This window comes from Bombina bombina, chromosome 2, assembly GCF_027579735.1.
Source record: "Bombina bombina isolate aBomBom1 chromosome 2, aBomBom1.pri, whole genome shotgun sequence".
Classification (NCBI taxonomy): domain Eukaryota; kingdom Metazoa; phylum Chordata; class Amphibia; order Anura; family Bombinatoridae; genus Bombina; species Bombina bombina.
Window position 1 is genome coordinate 105,663,035 of NC_069500.1, and position 20,345 is coordinate 105,683,379.

Sequence of the window (20,345 nt, forward strand, 5' to 3'; positions counted from 1 at the left end):
CATTGCCGCTACCATCAAACCTATTACTTCCATGCACTGCGCTATGGAAGGAAGAGGAACGGAATGAAGTATTTGACAAGAGTTTAGAAGTTTTGTTTTTCTGGCCTCTGTCAGAAAAATCCTCATTTCTAAGGAGTCTATTATTGTTCCCAAGAAGGGAACCCTTGTTGACGGAGATAGAGAACTCTTTTCTACGTTCACTTTCCATCCGTGAGATCTGAGAAAGGCCAGGACAATGTCCGTGTGAGCCTTTGCTTGAGGAAGGGACGACGCTTGAATCAGAATGTCGTCCAAGTAAGGTACTACTGCAATGCCCCTTGGTCTTAGCACCGCTAGAAGGGACCCTAGTACCTTTGTGAAAATCCTTGGAGCAGTGGCTAATCCGAACGGAAGTGCCACGAACTGGTAATGCTTGTCCAGGAATGCGAACCTTAGGAACCGATGATGTTCCTTGTGGATAGGAATATGTAGATACGCATCCTTTAAATCCACCGTGGTCATGAATTGACCTTCCTGGATGGAAGGAAGAATTGTTCGAATGGTTTCCATTTTGAACGATGGAACCTTGAGAAACTTGTTTAGGATCTTGAGATCTAAGATTGGTCTGAACGTTCCCTCTTTTTTGGGAACTACGAACAGATTGGAGTAGAACCCCATCCCTTGTTCTCCTAATGGAACAGGATGAATCACTCCCATTTTTAACAGGTCTTCTACACAATGTAAGAATGCCTGTTTTTTTATGTGGTCTGAAGACAATTGAGACCTGTGGAACCTCCCCCTTGGGGGAAGCCCCTTGAATTCCAGAAGATAACCTTGGGAGACTATTTCTAGCGCCCAAGGATCCAGAACATCTCTTGCCCAAGCCTGAGCGAAGAGAGAGAGTCTGCCCCCCACCAGATCCGGTCCCGGATCGGGGGCCAACATCTCATGCTGTCTTGGTAGCAGTGGCAGGTTTCTTGGCCTGCTTTCCCTTGTTCCAGCCTTGCATTGGTCTCCAGGCTGGCTTGGCTTGAGAAGTATTACCCTCTTGCTTAGAGGACGTAGCACTTGGGGCTGGTCCGTTTCTACGAAAGGGACGAAAATTAGGTTTATTTTTGGCCTTGAAAGACCTATCCTGAGGAAGGGCGTGGCCCTTGCCCCCAGTGATATCAGAGATAATCTCTTTCAAGTCAGGGCCAAACAGCGTTTTCCCCTTGAAAGGAATGTTAAGCAATTTGTTCTTGGAAGACGCATCCGCTGACCAAGATTTTAACCAAAGCGCTCTGCGCGCCACAATAGCAAACCCAGAATTTTTCGCCGCTAACCTAGCCAATTGCAAAGTGGCGTCTAGGGTGAAAGAATTAGCCAATTTGAGAGCACGGATTCTGTCCATAATCTCCTCATAAGAAGGAGAATTACTAGTGATCGCCTTTTCTAGCTCATCGAACCAGAAACACGCGGCTGTAGTGACAGGGACAATGCATGAAATTGGTTGTAGAAGGTAACCTTGCTGAACAAACATCTTTTTAAGCAAACCTTCTAATTTTTTATCCATAGGATCTTTGAAAGCACAACTATCTTCTATGGGTATAGTGGTGCGTTTGTTTAGAGTAGAAACCGCCCCCTCGACCTTGGGGACTGTCTGCCATAAGTCCTTTCTGGGGTCGACCATAGGAAACAATTTTTTAAATATGGGGGGAGGGACGAAAGGTATACCGGGCCTTTCCCATTCTTTATTTACAATGTCCGCCACCCGCTTGGGTATAGGAAAAGCTTCGGGGGGCCCCGGGACCTCTAGGAACTTGTCCATTTTACATAGTTTCTCTGGGATGACCAAATTCTCACAATCATCCAGAGTGGATAACACCTCCTTAAGCAGAGCGCGGAGATGTTCCAACTTAAATTTAAATGTAATCACATCAGGTTCAGCTTGTTGAGAAATTTTCCCTGAATCTGAAATTTCTCCCTCCGACAAAACCTCCCTGGCCCCCTCAGACTGGTGTAGGGGCCCTTCAGAAACAATATCATCAGCGTCCTCATGCTCTTCGGTATTTTCTAAAACAGAGCAGTCGCGCTTTCGCTGATAAGTGGGCATTTTGGCTAAAATGTTTTTGATAGAATTATCCATTACAGCCGTTAATTGTTGCATAGTAAGGAGTATTGGCGCGCTAGATGTACTAGGGGCCTCCTGTGTGGGCAAGAATGGTGTAGACGAAGGAGGGGATGATGCAGTACCATGCTTACTCCCCTCACTTGAGGAATCATCTTGGGCATCATTTTCTCTAAATTTTGTGTCACATAAATCACATCTATTTAAATGAGAAGGAACCTTGGCTTCCCCACATTCAGAACACAGTCTATCTGGCAGTTCAGACATGTTAAACAGGCATAAACTTGATAACAAAGTACAAAAAACGTTTTAAAATAAAACCGTTACTGTCACTTTAAATTTTAAACTGAACACACTTTATTACTGCAATTGCGAAAAAGTATGAAGGAATTGTTCAAAATTCACCAAAATTTCACCACAGTGTCTTAAAGCCTTAAAAGTATTGCACACCAAATTTGGAAGCTTTAACCCTTAAAATAACGGAACCGGAGCCGTTTTTATATTTAACCCCTTTACAGTCCCTGGTATCTGCTTTGCTGAGACCCAACCAAGCCCAAAGGGGAATACGATACCAAATGACGCCTTCAGAAGTCTTTTCTATGTATCAGAGCTCCTCACACATGCATCTGCATGTCATGCTTCTCAAAAACAAGTGCGCAATACAGGCGCGAAAATGAGACTCTGCCTATGATTAGGGAAAGCCCCTAGAGAATAAGGTGTCCAATACAGTGCCTGCCGGTTATTTTACAAAATTCCCAAGATTAAAATAATTCCTCAAGGCTATGGAGTATAAAATATGTTTATATATAAATCGATTTAGCCCAGAAAATGTCTACAGTCTTAAAAAGCCCTTGTGAAGCCCTTATTTACTGTCTGTAATAAAAATGGCTTACCGGATCCCATAGGGAAAATGACAGCTTCCAGCATTACATCGTCTTGTTAGAATGTGTCATACCTCAAGCAGCAAAAGTCTGCTCACTGTTCCCCCAACTGAAGTTAATTCCTCTCAACAGTCCTGTGTGGAACAGCCATCGATTTTAGTAACGGTTGCTAAAATCATTTTCCTCTTACAAACAGAAATCTTCATCTCTTTTCTGTTTCAGAGTAAATAGTACATACCAGCACTATTTTAAAATAACAAACTCTTGATTGAATAATAAAAACTACAGTTAAACACTAAAAAACTCTAAGCCATCTCCGTGGAGATGTTGCCTGTACAACGGCAAAGAGAATGACTGGGGAAGGCGGAGCCTAGGAGGGATCATGTGACCAGCTTTGCTGGGCTCTTTGCCATTTCCTGTTGGGGAAGAGAATATCCCACAAGTAAGGATGACGCCGTGGACCGGACACACCTATGTTGGAGAAATTACATGCCCTATTTTAAATCATGAAAGTTTATTTTGGACTTGACTGTCCCTTTAAGTAACTTAATGCCACACAATAATATTTGACAATTTAATTTTGCACTGCTTTTTAGATTGTTGATTTTATTTTTAACTACATTTTGCTGAGAGATCTAATGGCTTAAGGTTGGATATTCCCAAGTATGAAGACGTGTTTCAAACAACATAACACCACCTCCCAGAATTACTAATGGCCTGATGAAAGCTTCAGCATTATACTGTGCACTGCTTTTAGTCAGGTGTCATGTGACTCTACCCCCTACCATGCACAAGTGCATTCTGCAGAAGCTATGGCCTGTATAGCACCTTACATTTATGGAAATGCCAAGGGGGGAGCTTGCTGCAAACAAAACTATGCCTGAATTAAAGGGTTTAATGGAGGGTTAAAACAGAAACTGTTTCAGGAAAGCTTTGGCTGCATTATGTATTTAGAAACTTATGTTATTTCATACTGTTTTATGTCCCTTTAATTAAGATACATTTAGGTGGAGGGGGATAGGAATGATTATTTTTACAGAGAATGCTGATCTTTTGGGATTTGCTTCATCACTTTGGAGTCATAACAATACCACCTTTTTTCTTGGCCCGCAGCCACTCTACTTACCTCAGCAATGACTAAACCGGCTTCCTCCAATCATGGCGTGCACCCTAGACCGTCCATCTCATGAGGCCATGCTGTGATTAGAGGAAGCCGGTTTCGTCATTGAAGTGTTAAGTACAGCATGAGCTGGGGCGGAGGATCGCAGTCTGTGTTTGCTAAAGAAAAAAGTTCTTTAAGAAAAATAAAAACACTGCAATGTAAAGTTTCATAAATGAAAGTGCCCCTGTTTTAAGTAGTATTTTTAAAAACCGGGCACTGATTCGTGAAACTTTATATTCACTTTAAAACTGTTTTACATGAAACAAGCACCTTGAATAAAGCTTATTTCTTGAGGGGAGGATGCAATGCGTGTATGTTAAGGGGGGTTTCATCTGCTTGCATTATTTTGTATTAACTAGAATTACAGCAGTTACATGTACATACCAAGATGACCAAGTCTTTTTATGTTGGCAGTTATTGAAGTTAAATGTTTAAAGGTTTAATTTATTTATTGTTTTTAATAAAAGTGCTGTCATTTTTGTTTACATGTTTAAGTACAATTTTTTTAACTTAAAAAAAATAAACAGGCTGTCGCTTATTGCATTAGATTTTCAGCAATACAGCCGGTTACTTTTATACAAAGTAAACAGTGAAGCATTATAAAAATTGAACTCAATGTTTTCTTTAAAGAGACAGTAAAGTCAAAATTTTAACTTTCACTATTTAGATCATGCAACGTAAAAGCTGTTTAACCCTTTCATGACCGGGCTTTAAAGCGTTCTGATGTAGACAAATTGAAATCATGCGATCGTGCAAAAGATTGTGAGATTTCAATTATGGGATCGGGTCTGGGGGGCATCCCTAAGACGCTAGGAACGCCCTCCATACCGAGATCAAATTCTGCAAGCCTAGTAGGCTTCAGGACAGCCGTTTGCGATGACGTTGTATTCCGTCATAACTACTTTAGAGCCCAGTGCCGTTGTGACGGAATACAACGGCATAACGGCATTAAAAGGTTAAATGTAAAAAAATAAAAATTAAAAAAAGTATTAAATGGACACTGAACCCAAATGTTTTCTTTTGTGATTCAGATAGATCATGCAATTTTAAGCAACTTTGTAATTTACTCCTATTATCAATTTTTCTTCGTTCTCTTGCTATCTTTATTTGAAAAAGAAGCATCTAAGCTTTTTTTGTTTCAGACCTCTGGACAGCACTTGTTTTATTGGTGGATGAATTTATCCACCAATCAGCAAGAACAACCCAGGTTGTTCACCAAAAATGGGCCGGCATCTAAACTTACATTCTTGGATTTCAAATAAAGATACCAAGAGAATAAAGAAAATTTGATAATAGGAGTAAATTAGAAAGTTGCTTAAAATGTCATGCTATATCTGAATCAGGAAAGAAAACATTTGGGTTCAGTGTCCCTTTAACTGAAACATCGACTTATAACTCCTAAAATTCCACACTGAGATTCAGCACTGCTTTACTCTATGATCACACAGGGGACTGCGGGTTGCAGAATACACCACACAATCACAGCTTGTAAACAACCACTGGTTAAGACTGAACCCTTTGTTTATCACTAGTCTAAAATGTTATATATATATATATATATATACACACACACATTATTATCATCATCATACTAGTTCAATTTTTATTGCATCATGCTTGCAAATACTACATTCACATTGCCTTATATTGTTTAAAGATAGGGTTTGTAAGGATACAGTCCCTGCAGTCACTAAGATCATTTTTATTAACTGTGGTTGATCTATAATACTGTGGCTAATTTTTAATTGGGTTTTCATAATATACATTTTGCCTATTTATAAATCAATAGTACAACCCCACTGAATGCATAGTGCAATTTTGGGCACCAGTTTTTCAGACGGAAATTATAGAAACTGTGAGAGAAAAAACTAACAGAGGTTGAAAAAACTGATTAAGAAAGCTGTTTGTTGATCACCTTCTTAAAGGGACACTGAACCCACATTTTTTTCTTTTGTGATTCAGACAGAGCATGAAATTTTAAGCAACTTTCAAATTTACTCCTATTAAATTTTCTTCATTCTCTTGGTATCTTTATTTGAAATGCAAGAATGTAACTTTAGATGCCGGCCCATTTTTGGTTAACAGCCTGGGTTGTCCTTGCTGATTGGTGGATAAATTCATCCACCAATCAAAAAGTGAGGTCCAGAGTACTAAACCAAAAAAAAAGCTTAGATGCCTTTTTCAAATAAAGATAGAAAGAGAACAAAAAAAAAGAAAGTTGATTAAAATTGCATGCTCTATCTGAATCACAAAAGAAAAAATTTGGGTTAAGTGTCCCTTTAAGAGCTGACAACAACAGTGCAACTCTTAATCCATATAATTGTTTTGATGTACTCTGCCTTTGTTTATAGCGCTGCGGAATCTGTTGGCGCTCTACAAATAACTAATAATAAAGAAAGCAAAGGTTTCAATTATTTACATTTGAAAAGATCAGAGGGGATATGACTACACAATACAAATACATAAAGGAATCATATAAGCAATTATCAGCTGACCTGTTCCTCAATAAGTCAGTACAAAAGGACAAGAGGTCATTCGTTGAGTTATAAAGAACCAACATCACCTAACCCACCAGTGAAAACAGAATTTATGCTTACCTGATAAATTACTTTCTCCAACGGTGTGTCCGGTCCACGGCGTCATCCTTACTTGTGGGGATATTCTCTTCCCCAACAGGAAATGGCAAAGAGCCCAGCAAAGCTGGTCACATGATCCCTCCTAGGCTCCGCCTACCCCAGTCATTCGACCGACGTACAGGAGGAAATATGCATAGGAGAAACCATATGATACCGTGGTGACTGTAGTTAGAGAAAATAATTCATCAGACCTGATTAAAAAAACCAGGGCGGGCCGTGGACCGGACACACCGTTGGAGAAAGTAATTTATCAGGTAAGCATAAATTCTGTTTTCTCCAACATAGGTGTGTCCGGTCCACGGCGTCATCCTTACTTGTGGGAACCAATACCAAAGCTTTAGGACACGGATGAAGGGAGGGAGCAAATCAGGTCACCTAAATGGAAGGCACCACGGCTTGCAAAACCTTTCTCCCAAAAATAGCCTCTGAAGAAGCAAAAGTATCAAATTTGTAAAATTTGGCAAAAGTGTGCAGTGAAGACCAAGTCGCTGCCTTACATATCTGGTCAACAGAAGCCTCGTTCTTGAAGGCCCATGTGGAAGCCACAGCCCTAGTGGAATGAGCTGTGATTCTTTCAGGAGGCTGCCGTCCGGCAGTCTCATAAGCCAATCGGATAATGCTTTTAAGCCAAAAAGAAAGAGAGGTAGAAGTTGCTTTTTGACCTCTCCTTTTACCAGAATAAACAACAAACAAAGAAGATGTTTGTCTGAAATCTTTAGTAGCCTCTAAATAGAATTTTAGAGCACGGACTACGTCCAAATTGTGTAACAAACGTTCCTTCTTTGAAACTGGATTCGGACACAAAGAAGGTACAACAATCTCCTGGTTAATATTTTTGTTGGAAACAACTTTCGGAAGAAAACCAGGCTTAGTACGCAAAACCACCTTATCTGCATGGAACACCAGATAGGGCGGAGAACACTGCAGAGCAGATAACTCAGAAACTCTTCTAGCAGAAGAAATTGCAACCAAAAACAAAACTTTCCAAGATAATAACTTAATATCTACGGAATGTAAGGGTTCAAACGGAACCCCTTGAAGAACTGAAAGAACTAGATTAAGACTCCAGGGAGGAGTCAAAGGTCTGTAAACAGGCTTGATTCTAACCAGAGCCTGAACAAACGCTTGAACGTCTGGCACAGCTGCCAGCCTTTTGTGAAGTAAAACAGATAAAGCAGAGATCTGTCCCTTCAGAGAACTTGCAGATAATCCTTTCTCCAAACCTTCTTGTAGAAAGGATAGAATCTTAGGAATTTTTATCTTGTTCCATGGGAATCCTTTAGATTCACACCAACAGATATATTTTTTCCATATTTTATGGTAAATCTTTCTAGTTACAGGCTTTCTAGCCTGAATAAGAGTATCTATTACGGAATCTGAAAACCCACGCTTTGATAAAATCAAGCGTTCAATCTCCAAGCAGTCAGTTGGAGGGAAACCAGATTCGGATGTTCGAATGGACCTTGAACAAGAAGGTCCTGTCTCAAAGGTAGCTTCCATGGTGGAGCCGATGACATATTCACCAGGTCTGCATACCAAGTCCTGCGTGGCCGAGCTATCAAGATCACCGAAGCCCTCTCCTGATTGATCCTGGCTACCAGCCTGGGAATGAGAGGAAACGGTGGGAATACATAAGTTAGGTTGAAGGTCCAAGGTGCTACTAGTGCATCCACTAGAGTCGCCTTGGGATCCCTGGATCTGGACCCGTAACAAGGAACCTTGAAGTTCTGACGAGACGCCATCAGATCCATGTCTGGAATGCCCCATAATCGAGTTATTTGGGCAAAGATTTCCGGATGGAGTTCCCACTCCCCCGGATGGAAGGTCTGACGACTCAGAAAATCCGCTTCCCAATTTTCCACTCCTGGGATGTGGATTGCAGACAAGTGGCAGGAGTGATCCTCCGCCCATTGAATTATCTTGGTCACTTCCTCCATCGCCAGGGAACTCCTTGTTCCCCCCTGATGGTTGATATATGCAACAGTCGTCATGTTGTCTGATTGAAACCTTATGAATTTGGCCTTTGCTAGATGAGGCCAAGCTTTGAGAGCATTGAATATCGCTCTCAGTTCCAGAATGTTTATCGGGAGAAGAGATTCTTCCCGAGACCATAGACCCTGAGCTTTCAGGGGTTCCCAGACCGCGCCCCAGCCCACCAGACTGGCGTCGGTCGTGACAATGACCCACTCTGGTCTGCGGAAGCTCATTCCCTGTGACAGGTTGTCCAGGATCAGCCACCAACGGAGTGAATCTCTGGTCCTTTGATCTACTTGAATCGTCGGAGACAAGTCTGTATAATCCCCATTCCACTGTCTGAGCATGCACAGTTGTAATGGTCTTAGATGAATTCGTGCAAAAGGAACTATGTCCATTGCTGCAACCATCAATCCTATTACTTCCATGCACTGCGCTATGGAAGGATGAAGAACAGAATGAAGTACTTGACAAGAGCTTAGAAGTTTTGATTTTCTGACCTCTGTCAGAAAAATCCTCATTTCTAAGGAATCTATTATTGTTCCCAAGAAGGGAACTCTTGTTGACGGGGACAGAGAACTTTTTTCTATGTTCACTTTCCATCAGTGAGATCTGAGAAAGGCTAGAACGATGTCCGTATGAGCCTTTGCTTTTGACAAGGACGACGCTTGAATCAGGATGTCGTCCAAGTAAGGTACTACTGCAATGCCCCTTGGTCTTAGAACTGCTAGAAGGGACCCTAGTACCATTGTGAAAATTCTCGGAGCAGTGGCTAATCCGAATGGAAGTGCCACAAACTGGTAATGCTTGTCCAGAACGAGGTCTTCTACACAATGTAAGAATGCCTGTCTTTTTATTTGGTTTGAAGATAATTGAGACCTGTGGAACCTTCCCCTTGGGGGTAGTTCCTTGAATTCCAGGAGATAACCTTGAGAAACTATTTCTAGTGCCCAAGGATCCTGAACATCTCTTGCCCAAGCCTGAGCAAAGAGAGAAAGTCTGCCCCCCACCAGATCCGGTCCCGGATCGGGGGCCATCCCTTCATGCTGTTTTGGTAGCTGTGGCAGGCTTCTTGGCCTGCTTACCCTTGTTCCAGCCTTGCATCGGTCTCCAGGCTGGTTTGGGTTGAGAAGTATTACCCTCTTGCTTAGAGGATGTAGAATTAGAGGCTGGTCCGTTTCTGCGAAAGGGACGAAAATTAGGCTTATTTTTAGCCTTAAAGGACCTATCCTGAGGAAGGGCGTGGCCCTTTCCCCCAGTGATGTCTGAAATAATCTCTTTCAAATCAGGACCAAACAGTGTTTTACCCTTGAAAGGGATGTTAAGCAATTTTGTCTTGGAAGACACATCCGCTGACCAAGACTTTAGCCAAAGCGCTCTGCGCGCCACGATAGCAAACCCTGAATTTTTCGCCGCTAATCTAGCTAATTGCAAAGCGGCATTTAAAATAAAAGAGTTGGCCAATTTAAGTGCTTGAACTCTGTCCATAACCTCCTCATACGAAGATTCTCTATTGAGCGACTTTTCTAGTTCTTCGAACCAGAAACACGCTGCTGTAGTGACAGGAACAATGCATGAAATTGTTTGTAGAAGGTAACCTTGCTGAACAAACATCTTTTTAAGCAAACCCTCTAATTTTTTATCCATAGGATCTTTGAAAGCACAACTATCTTCTATAGGAATAGTAGTGCGTTTGTTTAGAGTTGAAACCGCCCCCTCGACCTTGGGGACTGTCTGCCATAAGTCCTTTCTGGGGTCAACTATAGGAAATAATTTCTTAAATATAGGGGGAGGAACAAAAGGTATGCCGGGCCTTTCCCACTCCTTATTTACTATGTCCGCCACCCGCTTGGGTATAGGAAAAGCATCGGGGGGCACCGGAACCTCTAGGAACTTGTCCATCTTACATAATTTCTCTGGAATGACCAAATTGTCACAATCATCCAGAGTAGATAATACCTCCTTAAGCAGTGCGCGGAGATGTTCTAGTTTAAATTTAAATGTTACAACATCAGGTTCAGCTTGTTGAGAAATTTTTCCTGAATCTGAAATTTCTCCCTCAGACAAAACCTCCCTCCTGGCCCCTTCAGATTGGTGTGAGGGTATGTCAGAACAGTTATCATCAGCGTCCTCTTGCTCTTCAGTGTTTAAAACAGAGCAATCGCGCTTTCTCTGATAAGTAGGCATTTTGGATAAAATGTTAGCAATAGAATTATCCATTACAGCCGTTAATTGTTGCATGGTAATAAGTATGGGCGCACTAGATGTACTAGGGGCCTCTTGTGTGGGCAAAACTGGTGTAGACACAGAAGGGGATGATGCAGTACCATGCTTACTCCCCTCATTTGAGGAATCATCTTGGGCAATATCAGTATCTGTGGCATCATTGTCCCTACTTTTTTTGGACACTATGTCACAATCATCACATATATTTAAATGGGGAGAAACCTTGGCTTTCATACATATAGAACCTCGCTTATCTGATGGTTCAGACATGTTAAACAGGCTTAAACTTGTCAACAAAGCACAAAAAACGTTTTAAAATAAAACCGTTACTGTCACTTTAAATTTTAAACTGAACACACTTTATTACTGAATATGTGAAAAAGTATGAAGGAATTGTTCAAAATTCACCAAAATTTCACCACAGTAACTTAAAGCCTTAAAAGTATTGCACACCAAATTTGAAAGCTTTAACCCTTAAAATAACGGAACCGGAGCCGTTTTTACATTTAACCCCTATACAGTCCCAGGTATCTGCTTTGCTGAGACCCAACCAAGCCCAGAGGGGAATACGATACCAAATGACGCCTTCTATAAGCTTTTTCAGTGGTTCTTAGCTCCTCACACATGCATCTGCATGCCTTGCTCTCCAAAAACAACTGCGCATTAGTGGCGCGAAAATGAGGCTCTGCCTATGACTAGAAAAGGCCCCCATCTGAAAAAGGTGTCCAATACAGTGCCTGCCGTTTTTTTTAAAACAATCCCCAAGATTATAATAACTATAAGAGTTATAATCTGCCAAATATGTTTAGTAAAGTAATCGTTTTAGCCCAGAAAAATGTCTACCAGTTTTATAAGCCCTTATGAAGCCCTTTATTCTTTTACTTAAACTAAGAAAATGGCTTACCGGTCCCCATAGGGAAAATGACAGCCTTCCAGCATTACAAAGTCTTGTTAGAAATGTGGCCAGTCATACCTCAAGCAGAAAAGTCTGCAAACTGTTTCCCCCAACTGAAGTTACTTCATCTCAACAGTCCTGTGTGGAAACAGCAATCGATTTTAGTAACGTTTGCTAAAATCATCTTCCTCTTACAAACAGAAATCTTCATCTCTTTTCTGTTTCAGAGTAAATAGTACATACCAGCACTATTTTAAAATAACAAACACTTGATTGAAGGATAAAAACTACATTTAAACACCAAAAAACTCTTAGCCATCTCCGTGGAGATGTTGCCTGTGCAACGGCAAAGAGAATGACTGGGGTAGGCGGAGCCTAGGAGGGATCATGTGACCAGCTTTGCTGGGCTCTTTGTCATTTCCTGTTGGGGAAGAGAATATCCCCACAAGTAAGGATGACGCCGTGGACCGGACACACCTATGTTGGAGAAAAGGGGTTCTATACAGTAACAAGCATATGGAATTTTCTGCCTAATGAGGTTATTTTAACAAATTCAGTAGATGCTTTTAAAAAAGAAATGGATGCAGTTTTTTTTGGCAAAGCAGAATACACATGGATATAAGAGTTAGTATATTAACAGTATTGTAGATTGTTGATCAAATGAGAAATCGTATTGCCACTTTGGAGTCAAGGATTTTTTTCCCTTTGACACAATTGAAAATAACTTAATTTTTGTTTTCTTTCCCTTCATTTGGATCAACAGCTGTAACAGGAATGTGTGAAAGGTTGTGCTTAAAAGGGACATTCCAGTCAAAATGTAAATGCACATAGATGAATTACATCTTTGGATAGAAACATATTTACAATATAAATGTATTAGCAAAAATGCTCTAAGTAAAAGTTATCATTGTTTTAGTGTTAACATTTTTCTCTGCATGTGTGCACAGTGCACCAGTATTTGAAATACTGCAGTTGCTCAGAGCCAATAGGGCTTGTATCATGTTAGCAATTAAACTCATTACCAGATTAAATAAGCACCTTAGGCTCTCTGAGCAAGTACTATGTTTAAAATGCTGGTGCATACTTAAATACACATATAAAACAGCCCTATAGGCATAACTTTTTAAAAAAAATTTATTAACTTTCTGCAATGAGTTTTTAGTGAAATTTTTTTCTGCAAGTCATTTTGAAATTAAAGGAACATTAACCCCTTAACGACTGAGGACGTGCCAGAAACGTCCCACAAAAAAACACCCTTAACGACCAAGGACGTTCCTGGCACGTCCTCTATTCTTTCAAGCGGTGGAAGCGCTTCCAGCCGCTTTTATGGTATTGCAGTGATGCCTCGATATTGAGGCATCCTGCAATACCAATTTTTTACAAACCGATGCAGAGAGAGCCACTCCGTGGCCCTCACTGCACCGGAAGGGATGGTGCAGATCGATCTTTGCTGGTGGGTGGGAGCATTGACGGGTGGGTGGCCCATTGCTACCCGGCATCCGGTTCCTCTATGTGCAATGTGCACGCTGGGTGCCAGGAGCGTGGGGGGGGCAAACCACTACCATCAATGAAAGTGGATGGTTAGGAGGGAGAGGGGAAAAATAAGGATCGGAGGATCTGGGAGGGGGAGAGGTTTTTTGAGGGGGGCTGCTACACTACAGAAAAATGTAATTTATTTTGGAAAACAAAAAAAACAAAAAACTTTTTTTTGGAGCAAAATGGGTACTGGCAGACAGCTGCCAGTACCCAAGATGGTGGCACATAGGTAGCGGGGGGAGGGTTAGAGAGCTGTTTGGGGGAGATCAGGTAGGTTGGGGGCATAGGGAGGGGTCCATCAGAGCTACATAATTTTTTTTTTTTAAATAAAGGAGTGTTTTATTTTAGTACTGGCAGACTTTCTGGCAGTACTCAAGATGGCGGGGACAGTTGTGGGGTGGGGGAGGGAAAAGAGCTGTTTGGGAAGGATCAGGGGGTGGGATGTCAGGTGGGAGGCTAATCTCTACACTAAAGCTAAAATTAACCCTGCAAGCTCCCTACAAACTACCTAATAAACCCCTTCACTGCTGGGCATAATACAAGTGTGGTGCGCAGTGGCATTTAGCAGCCTTCTAATTGCCAAAAAGCAACGCCAAAGCCATACAATCTTTCTTATTGGTGCAATCTTTTATTATTTAATTTCACTTCGTATTTATTAAGATTTAACCTTTTGTTTTCTCCAATTTTACATACTAGAAAATATACAAGCAAATCTACAAATCTTCCTAGAGTACATCATTTCATTCTTAAACAGCTTTCTAAAATTGATAAAACAATTGTGTGAACTATTAGAAGATTTGTAAATCTAATTGCATTATTAAAATAAACTCATCTAAAAAGGTGTGTGTGTGTCATTGAGAAGCAGTGCATTTATTAAAATGTATTTTTATATATATATATATATATATATATATACATACATACACAAACACACTGGATATAAAAAGTCTACACACCCCTGTTAAAATGTCAGGTTTCTGTGATGTAAAAAAATGAGACAAAGATAAATAATTTTTCCACCTTTAATGTGACCTATAAACTGTACAACTCAATTGAAAAACAAACTGAAATCTTTTAGGTAAAGGGAAATAAAACTAAAAAACTAAAATAATATAGTTGCATAAACTAATACTTTATTGAAGCACCTTTTGATTTTATTACAGCACTCAGTCTATTTGGGTATGAGTCTATCAGCATGGCACATCTTGACTTGGCAAGATTTGCCCACTCTTCTTTGCAAAAACACTCCAAATCTGTCAGATTGCAAGGGCATCTCCTGTGCACAGCCCTCTTCAGATCACCCCACAGATTTTCAATCGGATTCAGGTCTGGGCTCTGGCTGGGCCATTCCAAAACTTTAATCTTCTTCTGGTGAAGCCATTCCTTTGTTGATTTGGATGTATGCTTTGAGTCATTATAATAATGAAAGATGAAGTTCCTCTTCATGTTCAGCTTTCTAGCAGAAGTCTGAAGGTTTTGTACCAATATTGACTGGTATTTGGAACTGGTCATAATTCCCTCTACCTCGACTAAGGCCCCAGGTTCCAGCTGACGAAAAACAGCCCCAAAGCATGATGCAGCCACCACCATGCTTCACTGGGGGTATGGTGTTCTTTTGGTGATGTGCAGTGTTGTTTTTGCGCCAAACATATCTTTTGGAAATATGGCCAAAAAGTTCAACCTTGGTTTCATCAGATCATAACACCTTTTCACACATTCTTTTGGTGAGACTTCAGATGTGTTTTTGCAAAATTTAGCCAGGCTTGGATGTTTTTCTTGGTAAGAAAAGGCTTCCGTCTAGCCACTCTACCCCATAGCCCAGAAATATGAAGAATACGGGAGATTGTTGACACATGTACCACACAGCCAGTACTTGCCAGTTTTTCCTGCAGCTCCTTTAATATTGCTGTAGACCTCTTGGCAGCCTCCCAGACCAGTTTTCTTCTTGTCTTTTCATCAATCTTGGAGGGACGTCCAGTTCTTGGTAATGTCACTGTTGCGCCATATATTTTCTCCACTTGATGAGGACTGTCTTCACTGTGTTCCATGGTATATCTAATGCCTTGGAAATTCTTTTGTACCCTTCTCCTGACTGATACCTTTTAACAATAAGATCCCTCTGATGCTTTGGTAGATCTCTGCGGACCATGGCTTTTGCTGTAGGATTCAACTAACAAAATGTCAGGAAAGACCTACTAGAACAGCTGAACTTTATTTGGGGTTAATCAGAGGCACTTTAAATGATGGCAGGTGTATACTGACTCCTATTTAACACAATTTTGAATGTGATTGCTAAATTCTGAACACAGCTAAATCTTTAGTTATAATAGGGTGTGCACACTTATGCAACCACATTATTTTAGTTTTTTTAGTTTACTTACCTCCTCCTAAAATATATTATTTTGTTTTTCAATTGAGTTGTACAGTTTATAGGTCAGATTAAAAGTGGAAAAAGTTCTGAAACGATTTATCTTTGTCTCATTTATTTACATCACAGAAACCTGACATTTTAACAGGGGTGTGTAGACTTTTTATATTGTGTGTGTGTGTGTGTGTGTGTGTGTGTGTGTGTGTGTGTGTGTGTGTGTGTGTAACAGAGGAGAGTAAAAAGGCAAGATGAGAGGAAAAACAAAAAGAAAAAGAAACCAATATAGGACAATAAGATGAGAGATTATAGAAAGTTTTGGTAGTGTGTGAGAAAGCCAGAGTCTACATTAAGTCCTTCATTTCTGGTGTTGAAACGAATAGGATCCTTTAATATTATATGGATCCTATTCGTGCCCATCGGTGCTAATGTGGTGTACATGATACAGTGTACAGCGTGTGACAGAGGTTGCTACATTGGAGAAAGTGGAATAAAGCTGCATCTCAGAATGAATCTACACAGACACTCGATCAAAAACCACAAGGAAAGTGAATATTGTACCCGTTGGTCATCACTTCACCCAGACTGGTCATTCCATCAACCTCAGGATTAAAGTACTTAAAGGGAATTTCAAAGACTCTCATGAACGAAAGACGTTTGAGATGAAAATGATCACACATTTCAACACCAGAAATGAAGGACTTAATGTAGACTCTGGCTTTCTCACACACTACCAAAAATTTTTATAATCTCTCACCTTATTGTCCTAAATTGGTTTCTTTTTCCTCTCATCTTGCCTATTTACTCTCCTCTGTTTATTTACTCTTTCATATATATACACATATACATATACACACACACACACATATACATACACAGTGGATATAAAAAGTCTACACACCCCTGTTAAAATGTCAGGTTTCTGTGATGTAAATAAATGAGACAAAGATAAATCGTTTCAGAACTTTTTCCACTTTTAAATGTGACCTATAAACTGTACAACTCAATTGAAAAACAAAATGAAATATTTTAGGAGGAGGTAAGTAAACAAAAAAAACTAAAATAATGTGGTTGCATTTACTCTTTCTGGCTATTCTCAGCTATTTTCTCCTTCAGAAACATCCTCTGCTTTTTATGACACCCCTCTCACCTCCCTTCCCTCCCATTTGTTGTATGTGATGTGTATCTATATCAGATTGATCAGTATTGCTTCAGACCTGAGGAAAACTCTCGAAAGCTTGTCTTTGAAATATTATGTTAGTCCAATAAAAAAAAAACATAATTTATGCTTACCTGATAAATTTATTTCTCTTGTAGTGTAGTCAGTCCACGGGTCATCCATTACTTATGGAATATATCTCTTCCTAACAGGAAGCTGCAAGAGGATCACCCAAGCAGAGCTGCTATATAGCTCCTCCCCTCACATGTCATATTCAGTAATTCGACCAAAAGCAGACGAGAAAGGAGAAACCATAGGGTGCAGTGGTGACTGGAGTTTAATTAAAATTTAGATCTGCCTTAAAGATAGGGCGGGCCGTGGACTGACTACACTACAAGAGAAATAAATTTATCAGGTAAGCATAAATTATGTTTTCTCCTGTTAAGTGTAGTCAGTCCACGGGTCATCCATTACTTATGGAATACCAATACCAAAGCTAAAGTACACGGATGAAGGGAGGGACAAGGCAGGAACCTTAAACAGAAGGAACCACTGCCTGAAGCACCTTTCTCCCAAAAATAGCCTCCGAAGAAGCAAAAGTGTCAAATTTGTAAAATTTTGAAAAAGTGTGAAGTGAAGACCAAGTTGCAGCCTTGCAAATCTGTTCAACAGAGGCCTCATTTTTAAAGGCCCAGTTGGAAGCCACAGCTCTAGTAGAATGAGCTGTAATCCTTTCAGGAGGCTGCTGTCCAGCAGTCTCATAGGCTAAACGTATTATGCTACGAAGCCAAAAAGAGAGAGAGGTAGCCGAAGCTTTTTGACCTCTTCTCTATCCAGAGTAAACGACAAACAGGGAAGAAGTTTGACGAAAATCTTTAGTTGCCTGCAAATAGAACTTCAGGGCACGGACTACGTCCAGATTATGCAAAAGTCGTTCCTTCTTTGAAGAAGGGTTAGGACACAGAGATGGAACAACAATCTCTTGATTGATATTCCTGTTAGAAACTACCTTAGGTAAGAACCCAGGTTTAGTACGAAGAACTACCTTGTCTGAATGAAAAATCAGATAAGGAGAATCACAATGTAAGGCAGATAACTCAGAGACTCTTCGAGCCGAGGAAATAGCCATCAAAAACAGAACCTTCCAGGATAACAGCTTGATATCAATGGAATGAAGGGGTTCAAATGGAACGCCTTGAAGAACGGTAAGAACTAAGTTTAAGCTCCACGGCGGAACAACAGTCTTAAACACAGGCTTAATCCTAGCTAAAGCCTGACAAAAAGCCTGAACGTCTGGAACTTCTGCCAGACGTTTGTGTAGAAGAATAGACAGAGCAGAAATCTGTCCCTTTAACGAACTAGCAGATAAGCCCTTTTCTAAACCCTCTTGTAGAAAAGACAATATCCTAGGAATCCTAACCTTACTCCATGAGTAACTCTTGGATTCGCACCAATATAAATATTTACGCCATATCTTATGGTAAATTCTTCTGGTAACAGGCTTCCTAGCCTGTATTAAGGTATCAATAACCGACTCCGAGAAGCCATGCTTTGATAGAATCAAGCGTTCAATCTCCATGCAGTCAGCCTCAGAGAAATTAGATTTGGATGGTTGAAAGGACCCTGAATTAGAAGGTCCTGTCTCAGAGGCAGAGACCACGGTGGGCAGGACGACATGTCCACTAGGTCTGCATACCAGGTCCTGCTTGGCCACGCAGGCGCTATCAGAATCACTGAAGCTCTCTCCTGTTTGATCTTGGCAATCAAACGAGGAAGCATCGGAAATTGTGGAAACACATAAGCCATGTTGAAGACCCAAGGGGCTGTCAGAGCATCTATCAGCACCGCTCCCGGGTCCCTGGACCTGGATCCGTAACAAGGAAGCTTGGCGTTCTGGCGAGACGCCATGAGATCCAGATCTGGTTTGCCCCAACGATGAATCAGTTGAGCAAAGACCTCCGGATGAAGTTCCCACTCCCCCGGATGAAAAGTCTGGCGACTTAGAAAATCCGCCTCCCAGTTCTCCACGCCTGGGATGTAAATCGCTGACAGGTGGCAAGAGTGACAGCGAATTATCTTTGAGACTTCCAACATCGCTAGGGAACTTCTGGTTCCCCCTTGATGGTTGATGTAAGCCACAGTCGTGATGTTGTCCGACTGAAATCTGATGAACCTCAGAGTTGCTAACTGAGGCCAAGCTAGGAGAGCATTGAATATTGCTCTTAATTCCAGAATATTTATTGGGAGGAGTTTCTCCTCCTGAGTCCATAGTCCCTGAGCCTTCAGGGAGTTCCAGACTGCGCCCCAGCCTAGAAGGCTGGCGTCTGTTGTTACAATCGTCCAATCTGGCCTGCGAAAGGTCATCCCCTTGGACAGATGTGGCCGAGAAAGCCACCATAGAAGAGAATCTCTGGTCTCTTGATCCAGATTTAGCAGGGGGGAAAAAACTGAGTAATCCCCATTCCACTGACTTAGCATGCACAATTGCAGCAGTCTGAGATGCAGGTGCGCAAATGGAACTATGTCCATTGCCGCTACCATTAAGCCGATTACTTCCATGCACTGAGCTACTGACGGGTGTGGAATGGAATGAAGGACACGGCAAGCATTTAGAAGTTTTGATAACCTGGCCTCCGTCAGGTAAATTTTCATCTCTACAGAATCTATAAGAGTCCCTAGAAAGGGAACCCTTGTAAGTGGTAATAGAGAACTCTTTTCCACGTTCACCTTCCACCCATGCGACCTCAGAAATGCCAGAACTATCTCTGTATGAGACTTGGCAGTTTGAAAAGTTGACGCTTGTATCAGAATGTCGTCTAGGTACGGAGTCAACGCTATGCCTCGCGGTCTTAGTACCGCCAGAAGTGAGCCCAGAACTTTTGTAAAGATTCTTGGAGCCGTAGCTAATCCGAAGGGAAGAGCTACAAACTGGTAATGCCTGTCTAGGAAAGCAAATCTTAGGTACCGATAATGATCCTTGTGAATCAGTATGTGAAGGTAGGCATCCTTTAAGTCCACTGTGGTCATGTACTGACCCTCTTGGATCATGGGAAGGATGGTTCGAATAGTTTCCATTTTGAATGATGGAACTCTTAGGAATTTGTTTAGGATTTTTAAGTCCAAGATTGGTCTGAAGGTTCCCTCTTTCTTGGGAACCACAAATAGATTTGAATAGAATCCTTGCCCGTGTTCCGTCCGCGGAACTGGGTGGATCACCCCCATTAGTAAGAGGTCTTGTACACAGCGTAGAAACGCCTCTTTCTTTATTTGGTTTGCTGATAACCTTGAAAGATGAAATCTCCCTCGTGGAGGAGAAGTTTTGAAGTCCAGGAGATATCCCTGAGATATGATCTCCAACGCCCAGGGATCCTGGACATCTCTTGCCCAAGCCTGGGCGAAGAGAGAAAGTCTGCCCCCCCACT

General features: G+C 41.2%; 1 protein-coding gene across 4 annotated transcripts in view; it reads right to left on the reverse strand.

The window, feature by feature from the left end:
- Positions 1–20,345, reverse strand: part of NADK2 (NAD kinase 2, mitochondrial) — a 329,344-nt gene that overhangs the window by 262,313 nt on the left and 46,686 nt on the right. The gene's annotated exons all lie outside the window — the stretch shown is intronic.